General features: G+C 31.4%; 1 pseudogene; it reads left to right on the top strand.

The window, feature by feature from the left end:
- Positions 1 to 259: 259 nt before the first annotated feature.
- The window catches only part of LOC109111935, a 44,031-nt pseudogene continuing 31,920 nt past the window's right edge, over positions 260 to 12,370 (top strand).

Here is a 12,370-nt window from a genome sequence, read left to right on the forward strand (position 1 = left end):
TGAGTTAGTCACCGGGTGGCGCTGTAAGAAAGGCCACGCCTCTGTGAGCCTCGACCAATCCGAATTTACGAATACTTAATATTCATGAGGCCATGCTGACGTTGCTCGCTGATCTTTCAGCTGCGTTCATGAATATTAACGAGCTTAACTTGTTTCAGCGCAGTCACGACAGCGAATTAATATTCATGAGTCACGCTCCGCGCTCACGCCGCGGCTGCTGTCACGTGGTCGGGATTCCCTATTTTCATCGATCCCGGAAGTTCCCGAGTCGCCGGTTTCCGCCGGAAAAGGTTCCGTCCGGTCCAGACGGATCTGTCTCTTTTTCTCTATTTTTTTCGGCCCGGTATCACTGAACTGATCCGGTACAGAACCGGACCGGAACCGAAGCTCTGCGATACACTTCTGACCGGTAAGAAACAGTAGCACTGTGTGTGTGTCTGTGTGTGTGTGTGTGTGTCTGTGTGTGTGTGTGTGTGTGTGTGTGTGAGAGAGAGATTGTTAGATTCATTAAACACCAGATCAAATACATTGTCATTCAAATTATTAAAATAATAATGATTGTCAGTCAGCTCTCTGTTACTGAGCAAAGTGATATTATAGTTTCTAATTCATATTCTAAACCAGTTTGACTTTAATATTTTTCTTTATAATTTATGTTAAAGTTCTGGTAATTTTATTTTATTTTTGTCATTTTTATTTTTATTATTATACATTTTTAAATTTGTCTAAACTATTTTTATTTATTTGTAATTTTTATGACGAGTTATTTTGGTAAATTAAGTTAAATGTAATAGAAATGATGTCAGCTGTGCAAAATAAAATGCACAAAAAAATATTTATACAAAATATAATATCTCTTTTTAATTTTATTTTAGTGTTTTAGTGTGTAGCTTTGTTCATGATCATTTTTCAATGTTGAGTTTTTTTTATAGGTTTTTTTGGTCATTTTTATGTATTTATTTTTCTATGTCTAAAATTTTATTTTTTATTTCAGTTTTAGTTTTAATTATTGTAGTAAATTAAGTTAAACTTAATGAAAATTGTAAAGTAGTGCAAAATAAAATGCACAAAATTAACTTAAAATTTATTTAATTTTTCTTATTTTGTTTTTGTTTTTGTCATCTTTATTTATATTTGAATGTCTTTAGTTTTTATTTGATTGTATTTCAGTTTTAGTAAATTAAGTTCAACTTAATGAAAATCTGTAAAGTTTTAGTTAAGGAAAATGAGGAAGGCTGTCTTAGCAGCTAGCTGACATAAAATAAATTTTATTTTATTCCACTTATCTTTTTTTTTTTAGTTTTAGTATAGTTTTTATCCCAGACCAACAGCATCACATCACGTTCAGACAGTGCTGGGTCTTTTCTTCTGCTGTTAAAGCGTGACGTGACTGTGTTTATCATCTCTGCTCCTGGTTTGGAACACAGATTAATATTTCTCTGAAGACTAAGTGAACTGTGCTAATGTGTGTGTGTGTGTGTGTGTGTGTGTGTGTGTGTGTGTGTGTGTGTGTGTGTGTGTGTGTGTGTGTGTGTGTGTGAGATCATGAACGCAGCGCTCAGTGAAGCGTATGATTCTTATGTGTTTCTCTGGAAACATAGCAAACACTTGTTCTGTTTCTGATCATAAATTGTATTAATATTTTGAATTAGTTTTTTATTTTAATATATTTGCTGTTTCTCAATTCCAAGAACTCGTAAAGAACGGACTTGTGTTCTCGTGGAGACCGGTCTTGCCAAGCTTCCTTGGAAGAACGAACTCGAAAGGACGCGAGAACACACAGAACGAACTTATGAGTATTGAGATGTGATGCGTTCTTGCTTTAACTGACCGCAGTAATTACAGCATAAACAGCGGCCAATGAACCATAAATAAAACATAAAATTACAAACAAATGTCATAACTTATTAAAACATTTTCAAACTATTATAGATAAATATTTACATACCGTATAATTGTATATCGTTTTATTTATAGCGTTATATGTTTAACTATTACTATGTTAAGATTAATTTAATATGCCAGTAAAAAATACTGCGGACTTTCTCCGGGTCTTATAACTTTATTAAAATTAAGTAAAACAAAACGGTTGAATGTTTACTTTCAAGAGCCGTCAAGCATTTGCGAGAGCGAGATTAAAGCTTGCAGGCTTCCGTACACCGGCCGCGCGCAGCGTCTTCTGTGATTTCTAACGGTTCGATTCTCTCAAGTCTGCACTCGATGCATCCTCGATATCAAGAACACATCCGGGCACTTCCATGCGTCTTCTGTACTTTCGTTCTTGAGAATTGGAATTGAACTTCGACGGTTTAATGATGACGTTATAGCGAGAACACAAGGACGCAAGATCGCTAAATTGTTTTTGTCATATTTATTTATTACTGTTATAAATTGTATTAATATTTTGAATTAGTTTTTTATTTTAATATATTTAGCTATTTAGTAGTTTTGTTTTGTTTTTGTCATATTTATTTATTTATTTATTTATTTATTCATTCTTCTTTATTTTTACTTATTTTATTTTATTGTATTTTCATTTTAATTTTAGCAGAGGTGTTCAAATAAAATAAAATAAGTTTGAGTTTTTTTTGTATATATTTGATATTTTATTTAAAGTTTGTTTTATTTCAAGTAATTGTATGGGTATTGTTTTAATTATACTGAGATGTTATTATAGTTTTTTATTAATATTTTAATTCGTTTTTATTTTTAAATATTTAATTTTCATTTTAGTTAAAGCTTCAGTAATCTTATGTTTTTTTTTTCATTTTATATATATATATATATATATATATATATGTTATTGTAGTTTTATTGAGATAATATAACAACTTTTATTAATATTTTGAATTAGTTTTTTGGAAAAAAAAATGTTTTATACAGTTTTACATTCATCTTTATTTTTAGTTATTTTATTATTTCACTGAATCCGCTGCGATTAAGCTGTTGAATCACGATGACGTGTGCCGGAGCGCGTGACCGCACCTGCGCCTGCGCGCGTGACCCACGTGCTTTGTCCCGGCGGGCGCACGCGCGGGCGAACATGGCGACGCGCTGCACGTCTCTCGTTACCGGACAGTGAGGTGCACCGGCAGAGAGAACACGAGACACGGTAAAGAGCCGCGATGTGTTTCTTGTGTCAGATCAGCGGATGATGTGTGTGTGTGCGCGCGCAGCTGATGTGTGACGCGGGAGCGCGCTCGACGTTACTCGATCAGAAGTGATCAATACAGAAGAGACTCGCGTGACCGCTGCCTTGTGAACTGTGTGTGTGTTTTTAACATGCCTTGGAGTGTCATGCTTATACCATTAATATGGTTATTCAACAATCTGTTTTTGGGTAATGCATTATAGTATTAAAAATCTTTCTTAAAAAGCACCATGTAAATACTATGGTATATGAATGTTTTTACCATGGTACTGCCACAGTAGTGTTTGTAATTCTTGGGATAATCCCATGGTGAATGAATGTGTGTGTGTGTGTGTGTATAGGCTGCATTTATTTGATCAGAAATACAGGGGAAAAACAGTAAAATTATGAAATATTATTATAATGTAAATCAGCTGTTTTCTGAGTGAATATCTGTTAAAGTGTAATTTATTTCTGTGATGTGCAGCTGTATTTCAGCATCATTATCCAGTCTTCAGTGTCACATGATCTTCAGAAATCATTATTATATGATGATTTATTACAATAAAAAATTAAAAAGAATAGCATTTATTATTATTATTATTATTATTATTATTATGGAAGCTGTAATACTTTTTTCAGGATTCTTTGATTAATAAAAAATTAAAAAGAATAGCATTTATTCAAAATATACCATATACACTACCATTCAAAAGGTTGGGGTCATTCATGTAATTGTTTCTTTTTTTAAAGAAATGCTTTTATTTTAGCTGTTAAATTGATAAAATGTAAAACTTAAATTTAGTGTAAAATTTATAAAAAGTTACAGTAAAGACAAGATATTGTTTAAAAAAAGATTTCTATTTTAAAATAAATCCTTGTCTTTTAACTTTATTCCTCAAAAAATCCTGAAAAAAATGTGTTAACGGTTAAAATATATATATATATATATATATAAATATATATATGCATATAAATATTGAGCAGCACAACTGTGTTCAACATTGATAATAATCAGAAATGTTTCTTGAGCAGCAAATCATCATATTAGAATGATTCTGAAGATCATGTGACACTGAAGACTGGAGTAATGATGCTGAAAATACAGCTGCACATCACAGAAATAAATTACACTTTAACAGATATTCACACAGAGAACAGCTGTTTTAGATTATATAATAATATTCAGAATTATAGCGTGGTGATATAAACACCTGAAGTAAGCAAATATGCTGAAGGTTTGTGTTGCTGTGATATTCTGAGGTGAAAGAGACTTTTGAAAGACGTTGACGGGTCTCACGATCTGATTTTAACATCTAGAGGTTGTATTTCCTCTTTTAAGAATGATTTGTCTCTTCTGGGTCAAAGTTCACGGTGAAAGCGTCTGGATGTGTGTGAGTCACTCGTGCAGGACTGAAGCGCTTCTGTATCCAACAGCAACACGCTCCAGAGCTCTCGAAAGAGTGTGTCGAGTGTTCAGACTCTCAAAGGAAGGACAGACAAAGAGCGAGCGAGTGTGTTTGTGCTCGTGCAGACGGCCTGGATGTGTGTGTTATTAAAGGAATAGTTCTTCATGAACATGTGCTCATTCATCTATCACCCCAGATCAGGATGAGTTTGTTTCCTTCATCAGGTTTGTAGAAATGTAGCATTGCGTCAGTGTCTCAGGATGCTCTGCAGTTAATGGGTGCCGTCAGAATGAGAGTCAAAACAGCTGATAAAAACATCACAATAATCCACAGCACTCCAGTCCATCAGTGAACATCTGGAGAAGACAAAATAGATTAAAAACATAAAAAGCAAAAACACACAACACAAACAATCATTATACATTTTTCAAATTAAAAACAAAAAATTCTATTTTTTTTTATATATTTTTATTTTTTTTACATCAATTTTTACAGATACTGTAAATGTATTTTTTTTCTTAAGTAGGGTTGCAAAGGGGCAGTTATTTTATTTTAAAAAGTTTTACCGTACAATAACTTACTGTAAATTTTCCACCCCATTCTTAAATACCATTTATTTTATTTTAAAAAGTTTTACCGCACAAGTTTTGAGATAAACAAGCAAACAGCAAATAAATAAATTAATATACATTTTAAGTTATAATCCAAATTTTTTTTTTTTTATTTTATTATATTATTTTTTTTAATGTTGATGTGTTTAATGTTGATACTGATGTTTTTAGATAAACAAACACAGCAAAAAATAAATAAATATACATTTTAAGTTATAATCACAATTTTTATCGCAATTAGATTTTCGTTTAGCCCTTACCATTTTTTACAACAAAACATTTAAAGGAGAAATTTGTCTTTTTTTTTTTTTTTTTTTTTTTTTTTGCAATTTAAATAGTTTAATTGTCAAGAGGCACGTTTTTATAAGAGACCAAATAATACATCAAACGTATACTGTTCTGTAGGTTTTCTGTCTAAATAAAGCTTGATGGTTACATGTTTGAAAAAAAAAAAAAAATTAAGACGGTTTTTAATTGTAATTTTACAGATTGTAAAATAAAATAATTTTTATTAAATGGTCAATTTCATTCTACAGCACAATAATATTATTATAATAGAAAAAATGTTTAATAATTATAATAAAAATAATTAATGTTTATAATGTCTAAATAAATGCTAAATGTTTGTTTTATAGCACAATATATTAATACAACAGTAATATATTATTTTGTTTAATTTATTTAATAATCATAATAAAAAAAAAATTATTAAATGTTTAATTTTTATTAGTGCAAAAAATATATTTCTTATTTTATGTAATATATATTTAATATATATTAATTAATAACATTTATTTGTGTTATTTTAGAATTATTTTAATATAATCACCTTTTTTGCCAAATTGTGGCTTTTAAGACTTTTAAGTTCCGTCTGTGTGTTTGTCTCCTAGATGTGAAAAAAGCATTTTAACCCTTTAAAGCTACTTTATCATATAAGATATGCAAATTTATAAGGTCTCTGTATTATAAACATGATGTTTCACTGCATCTCTTCTGTCTCTGATTGATAGTTTAGAGTGTTTCTCTAATTGTACAATATATAATTGTTAATTGTACAAACGTCCAGCTTCAGCTGCTGCTTCTGGTGTCAGATCTTGAGTGATTTTGATCAAGTAAAGGTCAGAATAACTGCAGTAATATCTCCAGATGAACTCTTACTCGACTGAAGCAGCTCAGCTTTACTTGATTCTCCATCAAATCATGTTTTAGAGTCTCAAATCTGATCATCAGGATCTTTTGAGGAGCGTTTGTTTCCAGAAGCTTTACTTTCACTGTTCCTCAGCGGAGGAATGATCTTCACAAGCCTCCAGAACATCTCACATCTTCTGAGGAGCCTTTATTTCTTCATCTCTCAATCACTGCATTATATGTTTGGATCATTATATCTCCTCTAGATAAACAATATATATATCATCTACTCAAAATTATAACACTATAAGACAGTATCTGCTGCACTGTTATAAAAGATCTCATTGATTTCCATCACAAGCATCAGCATTTCATAATATAAATAACATCAACTAAATTAAATATCATATCTAAAAAAATGCACTGTTTTTCCTCAAAATTACAATACTATACCAACACATAAAAACACTATATTAAGCCATAAAAACACGATGGATCAAATATAATAAAAAATACAAAAAAATGCACTTTTTTTAATTTTTAAAAATATTTTAGTCTAATTAATTAATATTTTTATTATTTGTATGTTTAATATTTAAGTTTAATTATGTATTTTTTTTAGTATTAATTATTTAATATTAATTATTAATATTTTGAATTGTTTTAAGTTTAGTTGTAATTTTTACAAAAAAAAAAATTTAGTTTTTAGTGTTTGATTTTTAAAACCTATTATATGAGCCATAAAAGCCAAAAAAAACACATATGGAAACTTTTTTTTTTTTTTTTTTTTTTTTTTTAGTCTGAAACATTAATTAACTGTTCCTTTTCAAAGAAAAAATTTTTTTTTTAGGTGATTAATATCAAAAATGACACATTTGGGCTTTAACAAATGCTGTCCGATGATCCAGCGTGACTCAGATCTTCTGACATGTGCATTAATCATTTACACTCATATAATAATCAGTAATTAAATCTACTTGAGTCACGTGTGTCTCTCTGGTTCAGGTTTTGTCAGTAGGTGCTGCGTCTCGATGCAGATGCTGCGGGTGAAATGAATAAGGCCCCTCAGCCTCTGTCAGGACCCCCCTCCGCCCCGCTCCCCGCGCCCTCCCCGGGCCTGTCCCAGGTAACTCACATCACGCTTTCATTCATTTTCCTTACACAAGTTGCTGTCTGAAATGTTATCCTGCCACATTTTGATAGACAGGATATAATCAGCCCTGATAATCGGCTGTTTTAAATACCGATTATCGGCCGATATATCAGTGCATCCTTAAAGGAGCAGTTACCGAATGAAAGTTATTTTTAATGTGATTATATTTGTTCATCCTTCATAGGTTTCCCCCATGTATAAAACTAAAAGTTTCATAATGTAGGATAGCAAACATTAATTTAAAAGAACAATATATATTAAATGACCACTAGTAGATGGCTGCAGAGAAGAACTTATAGGCCATTTCCATTCCCTAATAGCCCTATATATTTTTGTATTCATTAAATTACAATAAAAAACCAATAAAACCCATTACAAACAAGGCAGAAATACTAGTTTTAGATTAAAGGGGTCATATGATGCTGCTAAAAAGAACATTATTTTGTGTATTGGGGTAATGCAATGTGTTTATGCGGTTTAAGGTTCAAAAAACACATTATTTTCCAAACAAAATAAAACATCCATACTCCAATTTTTACAAAGCTCATCAGTCCATGATTTTTATAAAGATCACGCTCTGAAAAGCGAGGTGTGCTCTGATTGGCCAGCTATCCAGTGCGTTGTGATTGGCCGAATGTCTCAAGCGTGTGATGGAAATGTTACGCCCCTCACATACTGTGATGCGTGTCCCAGCAGCACGAGACTCAGTCCAGCTGCTCCGCTCGAGCACATCCCATCATCACTTTCTCAATGTACTGTTAGGAGTAACTGAATATCTCGGGATACTGGTTTATTTCATGTCAGAGGGAGTGTAAGGCACGTTTATAAACCAAATAACTTGAGTTATTTGTGGATTAGTGCGTACTGGAGACTCGAACCGTTTCAAATGATTCAGATTTGGTGAACTGGTTCAACCGGTTCACTAAGAAGATCCGGTTAAACAGAAAGATTCGTTCGTGTTCCGGACATCACATAGACGAGACAAAACCAATAAATCCCTTTACAAACGAGGCATTTGTTGCATCCAGTAGGGACATAATAATTACTGATTATAATGACTTACACTGTGTTTTCACACGTTGCGTTGCGTATCGCGCTGCGTAAACATAAAACCATGTCTGCATTTGTGATCAGAGAAAAACTGGTGTTTGAATCATCGACAAATTATTTAAATATGAAAAACGTACTTACAGGCTGTGAGATCATTAGCGCCAGACTGTCCTTGCAAAGTTTGAACTGCTTAACTTTATAGAAACAGCCGTTGTGCCACAGACGCACTGCAGGCTACTGGTTCAGGAAACAGTCCTCATCCTCCGTGAAATGTGCTGCACACGTCTGAATATTTGGGTTGATTTTATAATTTCTTTATAATGTAATGATGGATGTGTGTCTCTCTTCAGCCCAGTTTTCCTCCCGCTCCTCCGCCGGTCGTGTTCAGCACCCCCCCGCCGCAGATGAACCCCGCAGCCCAACCCCGACAGGTACGCCCCCAAACACGCATCACTTCCTGCTTCGTCTCCATCTGCATTTCAGGATTTTCCATGAAGAACCAAAGCAGCCAGCTTATGTCTCATTTAATATAACATTCAATAAAGATATAAAACAATAAGGTATCCCATAATACACAGATTCACAAAAACTCCCTGAGATTTTAACTTTTATTTAGCACATTCTTCTCTAACAAACACAATAGTTCATCTCTTTTAGTGAGTGGTGTTGTGTTTTATTTTATTAATTTTATTTATTTTATTTTTAAAATTATTGACATTTTATGACCAGTAAAAAATTATATTGGGAAAACCCTGCCATAAAACACTGTTAAAGATCGAATCAAATGTTAAAAAAAAAATTGTCCCATTCTTTTTTTCTTTTTTTTTTAAAGAATGATAAAATATATAAAAATAAAAGAATGAAAAAAAAATACAATTTAATAATCCAAAAATAAAGAAAAAAACTAATAATAAAATAAATAATAAGAAATATTATTAATATGCTGTTATATTATTTGTTGATTTTAATAATAATTATTAATATTTTAAATTATTTTCATTTTAATTTTAGTTTGTTTTTGTAATTTTTTTATGTCTATTTAGTTTATTAATTTGCTTTTAGTTTGAGTACTTCAGCTTTAAATTAAATTTCGAAAGTGTTTGGCAGCTAACTGAAATAAGTTTAGGTTTTTTATTTTTATTAACAATTAATTCGTAGCTTTAGTTAACGGTAACAACACTGCTAATGTCTTTAATAAATGAATCAAGTGTAAAATAAACATCTTAAAACAATGAGAGATTGCAAAAAATCTCGGCTCTTGAAGATTCTGAATGATGTTTTTCCGCTTCATGAACTCCTCGGATGATCCCTTTTTCCAATAATTGTTTGAAAAAGCTGTTTTGATAACTATCTGACCTGTTTGGACAAACCAGACGAAGTATCAGTGAATGTGAAGGAGTTCAGAGGTCACCCTGCATCCTCCTGACCTCTCGGTGTGTGTGAGATCGGATCACTGTGGCATGGTGTTGCTTCCGTATCTTGACCTTTGGACCTGTAAGTGTGCTTTTTCTCTTTCTAGTTTGCCTCAGGTCCTAGAGCTTTACCACAGCAGGTACTAACACAGACACACCCACATACACTGAACGAGACCCCATTGTGATGTGAGCTCTGCATTGTATTCCACAGATGAGGGATAAATAGATACATAAAATTAAATAAATAATTAAAAAAATTAATTTAATAAAAAAAAAGAAAGAAAAGGTTAAATAAAGTAAAATGAATTCGAAAAAAAAAAAGAATCGAAAAAAACAATAATTAAAATAATTTAAAGAAAAAGATAATAAAATTAGATAAATAATTAAAAAATTATATTTAATTATAAAAATAAGAAAAGGTTAAATAAAGTAAAATGAATTAGAAAAAAAAATTAAGTAATTGAAAAAAGATAATAAATATTTTAAAATGAATTTAAATAATGAAAAGAAAGAAGCAAGGAAGATAAATAAAATTAAATAATTAAAGAATAATCAGATAAGACAATAAGTAAAATTAAATGATTAAAAAGGAAAGACAAAAATATAAATTTAAATAATTAAAAAAATCAAAAAGTATGATAATAAATAAACTGAAACAATTAAAAAAGAAAAACTATTTATTAAAAAGAAAAATGTAACTAAGAAAAATTAAGATAATTAAATAACATTGAAAATAGAAATTAAATAAACTTAATTGAAGATAGAAAAAATAATAAAATAAATACAATTAAGTATTAAAAAATGAAAATAATATTTAAATAATTAAAAAAGAATGAAAACCAGAAAAAAAACTAATTAAATAAAATTAATTTAAAAAAGAAAGAAAAAAATAAATAATTAAAAAAGAAAACAGAAATAAATAGTAAGATAAGAAAAAAAATAATAATTAAAAAAAGAAAGAAATTATTTTAAGTTAAATATATAATTAAATATATAATTAAATACTTTTAATATATATATATAAAAAAGAGAAAGAAAAAAAATCTATATTTTTTAGTTTAATTACAGAAAATCCATAGCAAACTGAATGCTGTGTTTGCATGCTGCTCTGTTCCTCCGGCGTGTAACACACACTCTTCATCTCTCTCTCGCTCCTCTGCTGCGTGTGTGTGTGTGTGTGTGTATGTGTGGTGCTGCTGAAGGGAGGATTCAGGTCACTGCAGGTAACACTCACCAGCTTTTCACCCAATTCAACAGAAACCTTTCTTCCAAAACCAAATAAAAAACCCATTTTGAAACCCATTTGACTTCCGGAATATAATAAAAATAACAAAATAAAAAACATAATAATCAACAGTTTTATACACGAGGAATTCAAAATATGAGTTATATTTATATTTTATTTTTTATTTTTTTGCAGGATATCATCATATTGTAGTTGGCAATATCTATATTCATAAATTAGCGATGGCATTTTCTGCTGAAGAAGTCGAGTGTCTCTGTTTTTCTCTCTTTTCAGCCGTACTTTCCCAGTCGATCCACTTTATCTGCTAATTCTGGGCGCCATCCAACCAACCCCCCCCCCCCCATCCCACCCCCCCCACGCATCAAGCACCCCCCATGCCCCCCCATGTGTTCCAGACAGGCCCCTCCCAGATGATGATGATTCCCCAGCAACCAATCAGCTTCCCCAGTTCACAAGGCACGGCTTACTATATATCTGGCCAGGTGAGAGCAGAAACATCTGGATTACGTATAAAATATCAGTTTTGTTTTCTCTTATAATATTTTTCTGTCATGTATATGTTGCATAACAAATCCCACAGAGCAGTTAGTGACGCTAGTTTGAAACTTGCCAAAGTGCTTTGAATTTGAAGCAGTTAAAAGAGTCAGAAATAGTTCATTATCCTTCAAGCTCACACAGTGCAGCTAATTACAGTTAGTTATGTAAGGGAGAAAAATAACAATATAATAATAATAATGTGTATTTTTTTGTACACACTCTCTCTCTCTCTCTCACACACACACACACACACACACACTCTCTCTCTCACACACACACACTCTCTCTCTCTCTCTCACACACCACTCTCTCTCTCACACAACACTCTCTCTCTCTCTCGCTCTCTCTCATCAATCTCAATTCAATTCAATTGAGCTTTATTGGCATGAGCTGTACAGTATTGCCAAAAGCATTGGCCCATTACATAGGCAGTGAACAAATAATCAATAAAAGTCAATCAGTAAACAAATGCATGAAATACATTTATAAATCAATAAATAAAAAATAACAACATAATTAAAATCAAATAAAAATAAAAAAACACACTTTTGTGTATTTGTCTCAACATTCAGACTTTCGTTTTTGTCCATCTGGCCTGACTCTCGTAGTTTGTGGCAGGCTGTTACATACTTTGCTGCTGTTGTGATTGAGATAGAGTTTTCCCCTGTGCTGGCGATTTAATTTTCTGAAC

The sequence above is a fragment of the Cyprinus carpio genome, chromosome A15, assembly GCF_018340385.1.
Source record: "Cyprinus carpio isolate SPL01 chromosome A15, ASM1834038v1, whole genome shotgun sequence".
Lineage (NCBI taxonomy): Eukaryota > Metazoa > Chordata > Actinopteri > Cypriniformes > Cyprinidae > Cyprinus > Cyprinus carpio.